This window comes from Bombina bombina, chromosome 5, assembly GCF_027579735.1.
Source record: "Bombina bombina isolate aBomBom1 chromosome 5, aBomBom1.pri, whole genome shotgun sequence".
NCBI classification, from domain to species: domain Eukaryota; kingdom Metazoa; phylum Chordata; class Amphibia; order Anura; family Bombinatoridae; genus Bombina; species Bombina bombina.
Genome location: NC_069503.1, coordinates 516,984,276 through 517,001,207, shown reverse-complemented (window position 1 = coordinate 517,001,207; position 16,932 = coordinate 516,984,276).

Below are 16,932 nucleotides of genomic sequence, written 5' to 3'. Positions count from 1 at the left end.
CGACCGCTAGCAGGGGGTGTCAATCAACGAGAGCCTGGAGGCTCACTCAGAAACAGAGGTATTTGGCCCCATTCAGGCCATGATAAATCGGACCCCTGGTGTCCAATTAATAAAACAAGATTAGAGGTGGGGTTTAGAGCTACTTTGACTTATAAAAAGCACTAAAACATTTTGAGTTTGCTATTCACAAAATGCATCTGTTGATGTGAACTATGCCTTGCAAAAACAAAATCTCAGAAGACCTGCAATCAAGAATTGCATAAAGCTAAAAAGGTTTACAAAGTTATCTGAAAGAGCTTAGAAATTCATCTGTCCACTGTTAGACAAATTTTCTATAAATGGAGACGATTTAGTACTGTGGCTACTCTCCCTAGAAGTGGCCATCCAGCCAAGATGATTTAAAGGGCACACCGCACAATTTTCAATGAGATAAAAATGAACCCTTGAATGAGATCTAAAAACTTGAAGAAATCATTTGAACGGGTTTACATCTCTGTTCATGAGTCTACTATACGAAAAACATTGAATAGGCATGGTGTCCATGGCAAGATATCACTAAGAAAGCTGACTGAAGTTTGCCAAAGACCATCTTGACACTCCACAATGCTACAGGGAAAATGTTTTGTGGTCTGATGAAACTAAGCTTGAGTTGTTTGGAAAAGACATGCAGCACTATGTATGGCATAAAAAAGGCACAGAATACCAACATGAAAACATCATCCCAACGGTTAAGTAAAGTTGAGGGAGCATCATGATTGGGCTGCTTCATAGCCTGGAACTCTTGTCATCATTGAGGGAAAAATGAATTCCAAAGTTTATCAAGATAGCCTACAGGTTAATATCAGGGTAGATGTGTGCCAGCTGAAGCTCAGTGGAAGTTGGGTGATGCAGCAGGACAATGATCCCAAACATTGAAGTCAATCCACTACAGAATGACATAAAAAAAAAGAAAATCCCCCTTTGGAGTGGCTCAGTCAGAACCCAGACCTTAACCCCATAGCGATTGAATGAAATGTGGAATGACCTCAAGAGAGCTGTTCACAGCAGACATCCTAAGAACATGGCTGAGCTGAAGCAGTTTTCTAAGTAAATGTGGTCCAAACTGTCTCCTGAACATTGTGCAGGTATAATCCGCAGCTACCGGAAATGCATGGTTGAGGTTATTGCTGTTAAAGAAGGATCAACTAACTATTACTTCCAAGTGTTAATTTACTTTTTCCACAAAACTGTTAATATTTAATGGGATGTGTTCAATAAAGACATGAAAGGTTATCATTTGTGTGTGTTTTTGTGTTTGGCTATATTTGTACCAATTCTTGCACAAAACCCACTAATTCCAAAGGGTTTACATACTTTTTCTTGCACCTGTATATGAGCGTTATGAACTTAAAGTGAAGGTAAAGTTTTAAGATTTGGAAGACATCAATGCATTATTTAATCTCACCATAATCTAATCGCTAACTTTTTTTTATCTATTACTTTTATATTTATCAAGTTATATATATTTATTAATCCCTACCATTTCTATTGAGACTCCTCCTCACCTCTATTTCCGGCTTTGCAGGTCTGTTACGTATAGAGCGGTCCCACCCACTCTATACGTCTCTCAAAAGCGTGTCCACGATGCTCAGTTCAACTGCGCCTGCGCAAATCACGATTGCATTCTCTACTGCGCATGCGCAAATCGGCAACCCCATTATCCAATGTGCATGCATTAATCTGCTTCTTAACATAGTATGCGTTAATCTGCTTCTAAACATAGTATTTAATGAATAACTATATTCATTAAGTACTGTGTTATGCAAGACAAGAGAGCAGCTGCATTCTTCATATCGTTTAGCTGATGACGTAGTATGGGAATTCCAACATACAAATACGCATGCGCGAAACGGGAGCGCGCATGGATTCCTATATGTTATGAAAAATATAGCGCATATAGCGGATGATGTGGAGTGACGGCCGCCTAACGGCCACATTTTCAATTGGGTAATCTGAAAACGTGATCGAGACATTAAAAAAAAAAAACACGGGTTGAATTTTCGGAGCTTCAAAAAGTGATTTATTATGGCGATTACTTTATTTACACTGAAATGTAAAAAAAATTATGAATGAAAGTCATATTGATTTGGGACAAAGAATATTTTTCAAGATCGACAACAATGTAACTTTACCTTCACTTTAAGGCAGATTTACACTAATCTGACTGTTGAGGACTAGAGGCAATTTGGAGGCCTCTTGCAGTGACTCAGGAGTGTAAGTGGGACGGAAGAAGGCCTATCGTCACTCCAAGATGTCGACTTACTTTTTGTTTTTTTGTTTTTCACTGATCCTAGCTGTAAACACATTGCAGAGTTCCTCTGGCTAAGTTGTAAACAGACTGGTCTGGCTCCCACCATATTCAGACAAGCCAATTTTATTCTTTTTCTGGAAGAGCAATAATTTCCCAGTGCGACTGACCAAACACCTCCCTGACATTACCCCACCCTTGTGTACTTACCCTATATGGGAATTTGCTCCTTATCCTTCTACCTCCCCTAGTGTGAATGTCAGGGAGGAAGAATGAGTGAATTCTCTGGAGGATTTGATGGTGGTTATGTTTTGCTAAACTTGAAGTCCAAATCACCCAGGTAAATATGTTACTAATACTCAGAACACTTTACTAATACTGAGAACTGATACTTCTATGATATTTGATGTGACTATTGCTCAATGTTTATTTGCTGTTTTGGGCCTCACCTATCAATATGTCTCATTCCCATAAAAAAGCCAAAACTACCATTCTAGTGAAAAAAACAGTAGTGGATGATTTTAAAGATTAACCATCCTCTGGTAGCCCTATATCCTCCACCCTTGTTATAATTATCTAACTCTTAACAGCTGTCCGTCCCTGACAAAAAAATAATAGTTTGTCAGCAAAAGATTTTGTATAGACTAACACATCATATGAATTCCCTACAGGATAATCTAGCTAAAGCTATCAAAGGGTCAGCTGCTAAACTTTGAAGAAATATTGCTGCAATCGAGGAATGGACAGAAGCTCTTGAGAGGTAGCAAGAGGATTTATCTGTGGATCAGGGTAATTTACTAACCATTTCTTAAAACCTAGCTGATCAGATCTCAGGTCTGGAACAATAATTTCCAGACTTAGAAGATCTTGCCACAACAATTCAGGATTGAGAGGAATCTCAGAGGACATTGACCGCCAAGATTTCTCCCAGTTCATATTACAAAAGAAAAGGACATTTCTTATAGTCACTTAGGGTCTATGCTCTCATGGAACAGTGGCGGCTCGTGGGTTATTCAAATGGGGGTTCACGGACCAGTTATGTAAAATAGATATAGATAGATATATATACACACACTATATATTAAAAAAATAATATATATATATATATGTATGTATATATATATATATATATATATATATATATATATATATATATATATATATATTACAAAATGTATCACACCAAAAATTTATTAAATACCTATGTGGTAAAATATCAGCCTAGTTTATATATATATAAATATATATATATATATATATATATATATATATATATATAACCCTCACACACAATCATATTATAGTGCTTGCTATATTACTTGCAGCCAGCAGGTGGCAGTGGTGCATAACATTTAAGAATTACAGCAGTGAAGATTTCTAAGATGGAAAACGTTTTTACTACATGTGTTATGTATATACTTTACTGATGCATAACAATTTTTTATTTTATTTTACATCTGTAGTCCTAGACTACAGATGTAAAATTAAAAAAAAAAATCATTTTTTATCAGTAAAGAATATACATAAAACAAATGTAGTAAAAACGTTTTCCATCTTAGAAATCTTCACTGCTGTAATTCTCCCTGATCGGCTACAATGAACTGCTCAACTTGCTGGCTGATGCTGTTGCAGTCTACACTCTATCTTTATGCTGTAATAAGATCTGGAGTGAGTTTTTGCCTAAGTAGATATGATGATAAAGTAAGATAGAGACATACCTTGATTAGCAGTGCCAGTGCTTGTTCCACACACGCAAGTCTGCAGCCCGTCCTCCCCTGATCACCAGACTGCTCTCTCATTGGCTTAGTAATGGCTATGCATTATGGGACTTGTAGTTAGTTCCTAGCCTTGGGAGCTCCCCCTGCTGCCCACCCATAGAAATGGCCCAACCGCACACTGAAAATTGTGCTATTAGCAAAGGTATAGGCTCTGTTATTGGCGGAGCAGCAGGCACATAGAAAAAATGTGCAAAAGGAATATAGCAGGCTATACCTCTCTACCGCACGTGCGGTAGAGAGGTATAGAGGTAGATAAAAGGATTTTTTTATTATTATTATTAAACTGTACAGTAGACTGGAACCTTTTTTGGCAGAATAAATATAATTTTTCCAATAGGGTGGCTATTGGAGAAATTATATTTATTCAGCCAAAAAATTTATTTTCTTTCTTTTTTCTTTTTTTTCCCGGGAGGCTCACGTGCGGTTGTGATCATCTGGAGGAGCCTCCACTGTCATGGAATTAAATATAGATAGCGGTTCCCTACCAAACTTTTAATAAACAGAGAAAGAATGTTCCATACTGACACCTCTCCTATTAAGGGGATAGAGTTGATTTCTTCTTGGGGGCTGTATTCTGCTTCTTCTGCTCCCGAATTGGAAAAATCAGGCACAGTAAGACCATTGTCACCGGAATGGAATCTGCTTCCACAGAGATGTCAAGCACAGAAGAAAACACTGTCCTTCTTCATGGACAAGGCTAAATTAAAGAATTACTGAAGGAACTTTTTATATCCTTTTATGTGGTTGAGTTAATATCATGTTATTTTTTTTTATTCATCTACTTTTTGATATAACTGCACTTTGAGCTATTTGTTGACCTATTCAAATTAATGTTATCTTATGAGGGGGAAACTGTGAAGGTTATGATACGAAACTGCTCTGAGTTAATTTTTAATATGCACTTCAATTTATCCCGGGTGGTTAAAACATGTTAATTCTCTGGGACCAATTTATCAATGTCTGTCCGACATGATACGCTGTAGCGTATCATGTTCGACAGACATCACTGAATGCCGACAGCATACGCTGTCTGCATTTAACATTGCACAAGCAGTTCACCAGCACTGCTTGTGCAATGCCGCCCCCTGCAGATGGCCACTAGCAGGGGTTGTCAATCAGCCCGATCATATAGGATCAGGCAGATTGCAGACCACAGCCTCAGAAGCGGCGCGAAAACAGGGGCATCAAGCTCCATTCAGAGCGTCATAATTCGCCCCCTCTGTATTAGATTACGGTCTACTTATCTCCTCTGTATATTTATCATTTATGATCAGGGAGTTGGGCTGAAGGTCACTTTATCCCATACTCCTTGTACAGCGGTATATAGTACCACTATTATCACTTTTTTCAGCTTGTCACGGTATTAGACAGTAAAGCCTAAGGGGCATATGTATCAAGCTCCAAATGGAGCTTGATGCCCCGTGTTTCTGGCGTGTCATCAGACTCGCCAGAAACAGCAGTTATGAAGCAGCAGACACAAAGACCACTGCTCCATAACCTGTCCGCCTGCTCTGAGCAGGCGGCAGACATCGCTGGAAATCAACCCGATCGAGTACGATCGGGTTGATTGACCACCCCCTGCTGGTGGCCAATTGGCCGCGAGTCTGCAGGGGGCGGCGTTGCACCAGCAGCTCTTGTGAGCTGCTGGTGCAATGCTGAATACGGCGAGCATATTGCTCGCCGTATTCAGCGAGGTCTGGCGGACCTGATCTGCAGTGTCGGATCAGGTCCGCCAGACCTTGATAACTAGAGGCCTAGGTGTGAATTAATTTTGTATTTTTTTCTTGCGTTTCTTCTCTATATGAGCATTGCTGGTTAATCCTTAAAGATGGCATCCTTAAATGCAAAGGGTTTTAATTCAATCACTAAGTGAGATCTTTGAAATACGTTGTAGTCTTTTTTCAATTAAATCTTTTCATTAATTGATTTGTGTTGCAGCTTCATATTTAGAAAAGATGAGTTTCTATTTTAGAAATCAATGATATTTGAATCAATTGACACATAATCAGATTCTGCACGAAGTTACATTATTTGCATCTGTAAAATGGGAAGTTGTTTACTCTGGTTAAACTATATGCTCCCAACCCACACCATATTATTTTTTTTTAATCCCTGCTATCTCTGGTGGAAAAAGATAAACTTGGTACCTTAGTTTTGGAGGAAATCTTTAATTTAATATGGTATTCCATGTTTGGTAAGAAACTGCAGCATCCTAAATCAACTGATATCTATACCTTCTATGGTGCTCTTAAAATTAGTTTGATGTCTGACGAGCCTGTCACTCATGTGAGAAAAACTATACCTTTTTCTCTAGGTCAAAAAGCTCTTATTCTAGACTGGACTACTTCTTTACAGACTCTTGGACTCTCAATGGAGTTACAGAATCTAACATTATTCTGTGAATATTAGGACCATGATTCTATCACCTCTGCACCTCAGTCAAGTGGTAATGGGAATTATCACAAATCTTGTGGACTTATCCAGATTTTATATATTCATTAGAGACCTCTATAACAGAATTCAGTTTAATCAATAACAGCTCTCTCGTCTCAAGACAAACGCTATGGGAGATTGTATGTTCACAGTCTGTGTATCAAAAAGATGGGTCACAATAAGAAGGTTCAGAGTGCCCCTTTAGGAAAATCAGAATAAATTTACTTCCTCATATGTGTTAAATAAAGAGATCTCTGACCTTAGAGAGCAGATTAAGTCTAGGGGATCTTAGCGACTGAAAGCAGGTATGCAGAAATGTAAGCTACTATACTATCAAGGAATCAAGGCAACTGTAGCTAATTAACTTAAAGGAAGAACAGCTAGTTCTAGAATTTTAGACAAAGAGGTAGAGGTGTGTATGGTGTATGAACCCAAATACGTTCACCAGATACTATAAAAAAATATGTAACTTGGGACCTATTTAGATGCCCCAGAGACTTCCATGCAGGTAGTCCAGACCTTTATTGAGAAATTAAATCTGCCTACTATCTTAGCTGATAGGCATAATGCTTTCAATCCCATTCACACAGGAAGAATTGGAAAAGCTATAAAACATCTTAAAAGTAATACATTCTCTGTCCCCAACAGTTATTATGGCACATTCTATAACAAGTTTCAAATTATGCTGATCCCAATACTACTTGGGGCCTTTGAGGAAGCTAGGAAATATGGTAGCTTCCTTATAGAGTATTTGGAGGCAATATTGTAACTATCATCTTTCTTATTAATTTAGAAATCAAACTTTATTCCAATTTCCAGGCTAATAATCTTAGTTCTGTCTTGCCATCTATACTACATGTTATTCAGGTTGGATTTACAGAGGGTAGGGAGGGAACTAATAATGGGCTATATTATAAGCTAATGTTAGTGCTTGTGATAAAAGAATATTGTGGGCATGTTCATTTGCACATGTATTACAAGTTGCAATCAATTTTAATGCGCGTCGGGTTAGCGAGACAAAAACTTTATGTAAAGGGTTAGGGATAACATGTGTTTGTTATATTTGTCAGGACCGTACGGAAATCACTTGACATATGCAGAAGGGGGGGGGGCCCACACCTAACTCTATAAAGTTTGTTTGTCCTACTAGTGCTTGCCTTGCTGCTGGAGTCGGACCATACCAACGTCACGTGACATGAAGCCATCATATTCTGAAAAGTTTTCAGCAGCGTGCTTCTGCTGCTTGCTTATTAATAAGCTGTGCCCTGGACCAGCCAATCCCACTGCATGCAAAATGTCCTGTGGGGTTACGGACTGGTGGTTGCAGGCCTGGACTGGCTATCGGGCATTCCGGGCAAATTCTGAGTGGGCCGACAAGTTAGCTGAGCCGACCGGGTTAGCTTAGCCCTGCCCACCAGTCCAAAGCACCACGGGCACAAACTTGCATACAGCGGCTGTGAGACTGGGAATCCTCCACTTTCTTCTTCCAAGTGGATCTCATGGTCGCTGTATGCAGGCTGGAGAGAGGTGCTGTGTCTGCTATCAATCCAGATTCTGGCAGGGGGTGGGAGGAGCAGGGGCCTCTGAGATGAACAGTTTAGTGATATAGAGGAGTTTTTGCTCTGTGATTGACAGGACAGGGGACTAGGGGAGGGAGTGTGAGCACAAGTTTGCCTGGGAGTAGCTCAGTATGGGGAAAATAAATATATTAAATGGCAAATGGTAACTTTTCTCAACTCAGCTCTGTGGATGTTTTTGGCACCAGTGATTTACTTATGGAATGTGATTTGTTAAAGCAAAGGTTGAACATCTGTAGACATTATGTTGCTGCTTTAGGGCCTCACTTTCATAAGGGCCCCTAGGTGTACTGGTTGAGTGTTATTCACATTATAGTGAGATCTGTGCTGCTGGCTGCCTGGGAGGAAGTGAAAAGGGTGAATGTGACATCCCACTCCCCCATCGTTTCCTCTCAGCGTCATAGGTAGCCGTGCACGAAGGAGAGAGGTCAAGGAAGGCAGCCAGTGTGACAACTACTGTACATAAGGTTGTGACACTCTCACAAATGCTATTAGTCTATTTTTCTGTACAGCACAGTCTGCACTTAATTGTCTAGACTTGTCTTGCTTTTTTAATCCGTATGCTATAGTTCTTACTTACTAGACACTCGATCTGTCTTTAGAGAATGCAGTGGGAAACAGCACGGCGGGCACGTGTCATGTGTGGAGTGCATATTGCACAGTGCTGTGCACTCTTCAGTCTAGTTCCAAGAAGAGAGGAGAAGCTTGTCAGACAGTGACTACTGTACTGTGTCTGCTGCTGTGTCCTGTGTCACTGTGAGGCGAACAACAGCAAATTTACTTGTCAGGACTCAGAGGTAGCTCAGGACAGAAATTATTAAACTCCCTGACAGCTAAGGGCTTTCCCTCATATACAATTTACTAAACTCTTCAGACTGAAAGTAAACAAGTTGCTAACTTTGGAGATTTACACAATAAAGATATTGGGGCCGATTTATCATGGCCCAAAAGGGGTAAAATACATCTGTTTCTGCAGGAACCTTCAGGCTTGCCGGAAACAGGAGTTAAGAAGCAGCGGTCTTAAAACCACTGCTCCTTAACTCGTATGCCGCCTTGTGCAATTCGTCGGCATTTATCGATATTTGGCGGACATGATCGCTTAAAGTGTAAATAAGACATATATGAATAGTGTAACATGCACACTTAAAGATTGCCTTGGCACTATGTAATCTCACTATGGTTGTTGTTGATAACAAATAACAGCAATTCTAGGTAATTGCAGTTTAAAATGTATTACTTTGTAATATAAACTTTATATAATTTTTTATGTTTCTTTTCCAGTAAAGAAATTTAGACCATTTCTTTTTGGCTGCTTACTATGTCGAGTTCAGCTAATATTTTGTGATGCAGTGTATTTTTTTTATGTATATTTTGATTAAATATTTTATGTTTTAACTTCACTGGAGCCTGCTTCGTTTTGGAACAAAGTATACTTCTTTTCTTAAGTCTATACGGAGCACTGGGGCTCCTTCATACAACCGACAAAGCACGCCTCCAAGCCAGGAGCCAATTGCAGGCCACGCATGCTGGACCCGTGAGGTCACAACGTCAAACACAGACCGAGGACCTTTGCTGATAGTGGATCCAATCGGAAGAAAGGGAGACAAAGAGGCTTATAGCAGAGATGGGAATGGAGTGATGGTCCCCTCTGCTAACTATTTGATGCCGTTCTCTACCCTATGCAGATCCAGAGGACATAGCAATGGGTGAGTCCCTTTTTTATTGCTCACAGAGCGGGTCACTGATTTACGACAACTGTAGATTAAGTAATATGCCAAACATTGCTGTTTTTATCTCACTCCGCTGATTTTACAACTAGCACTATAGCACAGAGGTAGGAGGGACATGGTCCCGGTCCTCTGAGGTTGCATACATACAAGTGCTGCTATATGGGTAATTATCTGATGGGACATACAGGAGTTGGACTCTCATAGAACGGTCTGATGTTATACAAAGAATAATAAAGAGGTTATAATATGGGCACACTCACATGTAGATACTTTCCTTTTGTATTCTGTCTAAGATATTTAGCAGTCTCTCACTTCTTTGAGAGGCTGTAAGTTTTTTTGGGGAGGTAGGGGCCCAAAAAAAACAATCTTGCGCCAGGGTCCTCTGTTCATTAGGTCTGCCACTGACCAGAGGTTGTGGTAATCATTTTAGCTTAAAACGCAATTGCACTTGCGTTCACCTTTACTTTCAACTTCCGATGCATTTACCTCCATTAAAACCTATGGAGAATTTTTATGTTTCCAGACTTTACCACCTCAATGGAAACTAGCCCAAGTCGAGCTAGCGCACATGAAAAATAATAATCTTAAATAATAGATTTATTAAGAAATTATAATTAATCCATAGAATATATATATATATAATTCAAATATAGACAACTGGAGAGCACTCGCACTTCTTAGGTCAACTTGCCAGGGTGCATGCAAGAAATGAATATCCATAAACAAATGGCTAGCACTCGCTGGTCCTTTTACATATGTGCCTTTATTTGTGACATTTCGGGGACCATATCCCCTTCCTCAGACGAAGGGGATACGGTCCCTGAAACGTAACAAATAAAGGCACATATGTAAAAGGACTAGCGAGAGCTAGCCATTTGTTTATGGATATATATATATATATATATAATAATAACTTTTATTATTCTATTTTTTTTTTTAAGTATGTATAATTATTTTTAATAATTATTTTTAATATTTTTTAATATTTTATATTTAATATGGTGTATATATTAAGATATCAGAAGGCCCGAAATTAGCGTGCATCGTTTTTTCTCGTGCGCAAAACTTTTATTTTCAACTTGTAATGCGTGAGCTGACTTATACACGAAGGGGCATATCTATCAAGCTCCATATGGACCTTGAAGCCCTGTGTTTCTGGCGAGCCTTCATGCTCACCAGAAACATCAGTTATGAAGCAGCGGTCTAAAGACCGCTGTTCCATAACCTGTTTGCCTGCTCTGAGGAGGAGTTGATTGACACCCCCCCTGCTAGCGGCCGCAAATCTGCACTATTTGCGTTGCACCAGCAGCTCACAAGAGCTGCTGGTGCAATGCTGAATGCGGAGATCGTATTGCTCTTTGCATTCAGCGAGGTCTGTCGGACATGATCCACAATGGCGGATCATGTCCGACAGGCCTTTCATAAATAGGCCCCGAAAAGTTTACTTCTAGCTGTGTTTATGCTTGAGTGAAAGCGCTAAATAGTGCGCCACTTAGCCCAATATGGGGAAGAGCGTAAATATTTTCTTGGGGGCTGAAGGATTTGGATTGTAGTCCTGTCACTAGATGCTGAAAGGCATTTGACAGGGTGAGCTGGGACTATCTTTGGCAGGTCCTTAAAATCTTTGATTTTCCTAACTGTTGTCATGGCAATTCAAGATCTTTATTCATGTTTATATGCCAAAGGACTGAAACTTTGTTCCTCCATTGATATTTGCTTTAGGCTAGCACACACCATAAGAAAATGTGATTTAAGGAGTTAGGGATAGTGATTACCATAAGAAAATCACCCACTTTGCAGATGATATTACCCTCCTACTAACTAACCCAACTGGTTCTATATCTGAAGTCTTTTCTTTGATTGAGGAATTTGCTAAAATTACCTATTATAAAATCATTTTTTGGAAAACTGAAACCTTAACCATAAATATACCACAGTTGAAATAGAAGTTTTGAAAAAAAAGTTATAATTATTTTTGGTCTGATGAAACTATTAAACATTTAGGGCTGAATCTAGGTCTGGATTTCAATATAGTGAAAAATAGAAATGATGAGGGACTTCAGGCTGATGTCAAGCATCTTCTTCAATCTTGGAACTTAAGAGAGATTTCATGGCTTAACTTCTCTTAAAATGTCAATTTTACCTAAGGTGTTTTATTTCTTCTTGTCAGTACTTCTTTTCAATAATGGTGTGTACCTTTAAGGATCTCAACTGCAGATTAAAATACAAAGATTGTGCTTGTCTCACTTAGCAATTGAATTACTATATGGAAGTAAATCAATACAGCTGCAGTGATTATAATACGTTGTAGATAGGTGGGAAACAAAGGGGCATATGTATCATGCTCTGAATGGAGCTTGATGCCCCGTGTTTCTGGCGAGCCTGCAGGCTCACCAGAAACAGCAGTTATGGAGCAGCAGTCACAAAGACCGCTGCTCCATAACCCTGTCCGCCTGCTCTGAGCAGGCGGACAGACATCGCCACAATACAACCCGATCGAGTACGATCGGGTTGATTGACACCTCCCTGCTGGCGGCATATTGGCCGAGAGTCTGCAGGGGGCAGCGTTGCACCAGCAGCTCTTGTGAGCTGCTGGTGCAATGCTGAATATGGCGAGCGTATTGCTCGCCGTATTCAGCGAGGTCTGGCGGACCTGATCCGCAGTGTCGGATCAGGTCCGCCAGACCTTGATACATATGCCCCATAGTCTCCAATAGTTTAACAAATGTAGCAATTCTTAAGGTTATTTTCCTTGATGTATAAAACAGTCTATTCCAAAAACAATAGATGAGCCTCTGGGTTATTTTCACTCAAAGGGTTAATATACCTCATATGTTGTTAATAATATCTTTGCTTGACTTGAAATTTTCCAATTTTTATAATAAATGTCCTTTAGGAAAACAATATAAAGTTTTTCTTTTTTCTGAGTTAATCCACTCGTAATAATCAACAGTCTTGCACTTTAAAATAAAGAGAGTAAACTGTGAAAAGATCAAGAGGAAGTTTTACTTACTTTCTGTGCTGATTGTGGAAGCTGAAGTGAAAGGCTGAAACTCCGGTCACGGAGTGGAGTGATGCGATAGATGACGTCAGAGAAAGAGGATGGGCTGCTCTCCAGTACCGGAGCGTTTTGTATATGCAGATAAATTTAGTTGTAAGTCCGATATTATGAATTATTATTATTATTATCGGTTATTTGTAGAGCACCAACAGATTCCGCAGCGCTAATCCTCAAATATAGAAGGTTTGTACTTATCTGTACTTGTGGTAGAGAAAAGCTGGAGATGAACCATATATGGAATAAGATCCGCAAATCAGAAGGGAGTTGAAAAGGTAGAAGAATCCAACTGAAATCCGGTAGCAATGGAAAAGGGTTAGGTTAACTAATAAGGATAATCCTCATGTAGAGAGCAGCTTGGAAATGGCTCAAGTTGCTTAAAGCACTTAAGCAAAATTACTAAGCACCTGTGTTAGTTTATGAGCAGGTTAAGTAGGGAAAGTGGGATGGGCTAACATGACAGACAGGATGATAGACAGGATAGAAACCTTACACTTCTGATGCCTTCCTATTAATCTTTCTAGAGATATTCTAGATAGATTGCACTCCTTATTTATAAGGTACATTTGGCAAAACAGGAAGCTGAGAATAACCCAAAGGCTATTGCAGAGGAGTTATACTAGTGGAGGTCTATCACTACCCAATACTACACTTTCGCCTAGATTACGAGTCTTGCGTTAGCCTTAAAAAGCAGCGTTGTCAGGTCCCAACGCTGCTTTTTAATGCCCGCTGGTATTACGAGTCTGGCAGGTACAGGTGTATCGCTCACTTTTTTTCCGCGACCCGAGCATACCGCAAATCCACTTACGTAAATTGCGTATCCTATCTTTTCAATGGGATTTTCCTAACGCCGGTATTACGAGTCTTGGAAAAAGTCAGCGGTAGACCCTCTCCTGTCAAGACTCCTACCGCATTTAAAAGTCAGTAGTTAAGAGTTTTACGTGCTAACGCCGTAACATAAAACTCTTAACTAAAGTGCTAAAAAGTACACTAACACCCATAAACTACCTATTAACCCCTAAACCGAGCCCCCCCCCCACATCGCAAACACTTGAATAAAAATTTTAACCCTTAATCTGCCGACCGGACATCGTCGCACTTTAATAAATATATTAAACCCCTAAACTGCCAACTCGCAAACACTAGTTACATTTTATTAACCCCTAAGATACATTCATATACAGGTATCCCTCAGTTTACGCCGGGGTTAGGTTCCAGAAGGAATGGTTGTAAATTGAAACCGTTGTAAATTGAAACCCAGTTTATAATGTAAGTCAATGGGAAGTGAGGGAGATAGGTTCCAGACCCCTCTCAAAATTGTCATAAGTAACCCCTAATACATTATTTTAAAAGCTTTGAAATGAAGACTTTAAATGCTAGACAGCATTACAACACAGAATATATAATTAAACTAAGTTAAATGAACAAATATTTGCTAAACAGCATTGTAAACCTAATAAAATAATCACACAACACAGACTTCACTTGCATTTTTCTGCAAACAGTTCTTTCTATGCATTCCAATTTATAGACAGGAAGATCTTGTTCCTTTGAAATCTGCTCGATAGCTCAGGTCTGGTTCAACTGATTAATTTCAGCTTGCTTGGCTTTGCTGCAACACAAGCGGACAGCTCCACCTACTGGCTATTTTAATAAATGCACTGCTTCTCAATGCTTTTCAATAGCAGTCACATGACTGGAAAAAAAGGTTGTTATTCTGAAACGTTGTAAATTGAACCGTTGTAAAACGAGGGCCACCTGTACATGCCTTAAGATGTATATACAGTATACATATGTATTTATGTATTCATATGTGTATTTATGTATTTATATGTGTATATATGTATTTACAGACATATTTACACATATATTTCTAAACACAGATGTACAATGGCACCACTAGGGCAGTCTCCCCTAATCTAGGTAACTCCTGAGACTATGACAAAGTCTCCATTATGGGAATAAGAGAGGGGAGTGGTGCTGTGCAGCAAAAGATCAGCAAACTAAAGAGGGAAAGACCCCACAACAAGGATGCACTAGCTAGCACTCTATGCCTAAACTGTAGTGTGGAGAGAACAAAATATGAATCAAGAAAATATAACTTTTAATAGAAACCAATTAAAAAGGGACCCAATATAGAACACTATAAAAACAACCAAAGATCTGTTAATAATATTCCTGTTAGTACATAGTATGCCTTTGAGATATAATTCATTAAAGACAGGAATATATACTGTGCGGTCTGGAAGTACTGCAGAATTATATGCAAATCTTATACAATGGTCTCGGCTACCCAAGCCTTGTAACCAGGTAATGGGGAGGAGAAAGATTAAATATAAAAATATAAAGTATTACTCTCTATTAACTGTAGAGTGTTTAACCGTAGTATAAAATTTCTTGTAATAAGCTTTCAACAAATAAATTGTATTATTGTTTATTGAGACTTCTGTTGTGATGTGTTAGTGTAATGCTTCAACACATGTACCATAATATCTAATTGTACCACTTCCTGGTCTGCTTTACAGTAGCTCATCTGGATTCATTTATCAATACCCTATATTCAAATGTAGTTTAGTTTGATGAGGTGTCGTACATGAGGCCACACTCCCAATTGAACCGTACGCGTTAGTATATATAATATCAGAGAGAAGGAGGAATACCACATCAAATACGAAATTCCCCCTATTGTACTCAATTTGTCTACGGTTTGACTGTTCTTAAAGTGAGGACACAACTTTTTATTTTACTTCATATAGGTGTATCTTTATGTTGTTTATAAAGATCTATTGTGTCACTTAAAGGATAAACAGTCTCAACTATCAGTGGCAGTACTAAAGTATATTTGATTCTCCTCAATGTTGCTGGAACAAATTTCACAGCACTTAATCATGTGTAAAATAGATGGCTAAGGGGCCAAAACCCTTGTGACCTAACAATAGTAACAGAGGATGCAAATGCATCAGGGTATATATGCTGCTTGTAAGCAGGGCTTTTATAGATTCGCTGCTGTCCAGAAACTATGGGTAGCAGGATTGTAAACACACATTAGAGCCCAGTGTTGATACTGTTAAAGTGAGGACACAAATTCTTATTTTGCTCCATATAAGCGTATATTTGTGTTACTACTTATACAGATCTTCTCAACTGTCAATAGCAGCACTAAAGTATATTAGATTCTCCTTTATATTGCTGGAACAAATTTCACAGCAATTTATCGTGTGTATAGCAAATGGCTAAAGGGGCCTATCGATAATAGCAGAGGATATAATTGTATTGAAGTATAAATGCTGCTTGTAAATAGGGCTTCTATTAGTTAGCTACTGCTCAGAAATTACGGGCAGCAGGATTGTAAACACACATTAGTGCTCAGTATTTATCTCAGTATGCTCCGCTAGTACAAACAAATGCTCCCTTCTTCTAAACGATGCTGGAACAAATTTCACAGCATCGTTATACTATTCTATGTTAATGTTAAGCCTAGATTAGAGCATCAGTTTCAAGTCTCAAATTGTTTCAATGCAAAAAAATGCTACTATATGGTGCAACAGTATCACAATCAGTTAACCAGCTTATGAGTAAAGCTTTCAATAGCCAGCAGCGGTATAGCGATCTAACAACTGGCACCTATGGCCATTACAGTTATTAACAGATCCAAGGGCTAAAGTTTAAAAAAATGTTTTGAAAAAGCCTAATACGGGCGAATCGTGTCAGGGGGTTGGGAGCAAGACGGAGCTCCATTTTTTTAATCTTTAGTCCTTGGATCTGTTAGTAACTGTAATGGCCATAGGTGCCATTTAGCATTTTGTTGCATTGAAAATAGAAATATTTGGAATATTTAATTATAAACTCTTATCTACATACACAATACTATGATTAAATACTCAGGTACAGCTAATAGAGACTGAGTAATACTTTATATTTATATATTTAATCTTTCTCCTCTCCATTACATGGTCACAAGGCTTGGTTAAAGACATAAAGAATTGAAGCTCACCAATATGCCAAAAAGTAATTCACTTTATTGTAGAGACAGGCAGGGTCCAAATACCACGACGTTTCGGGTCAGTAT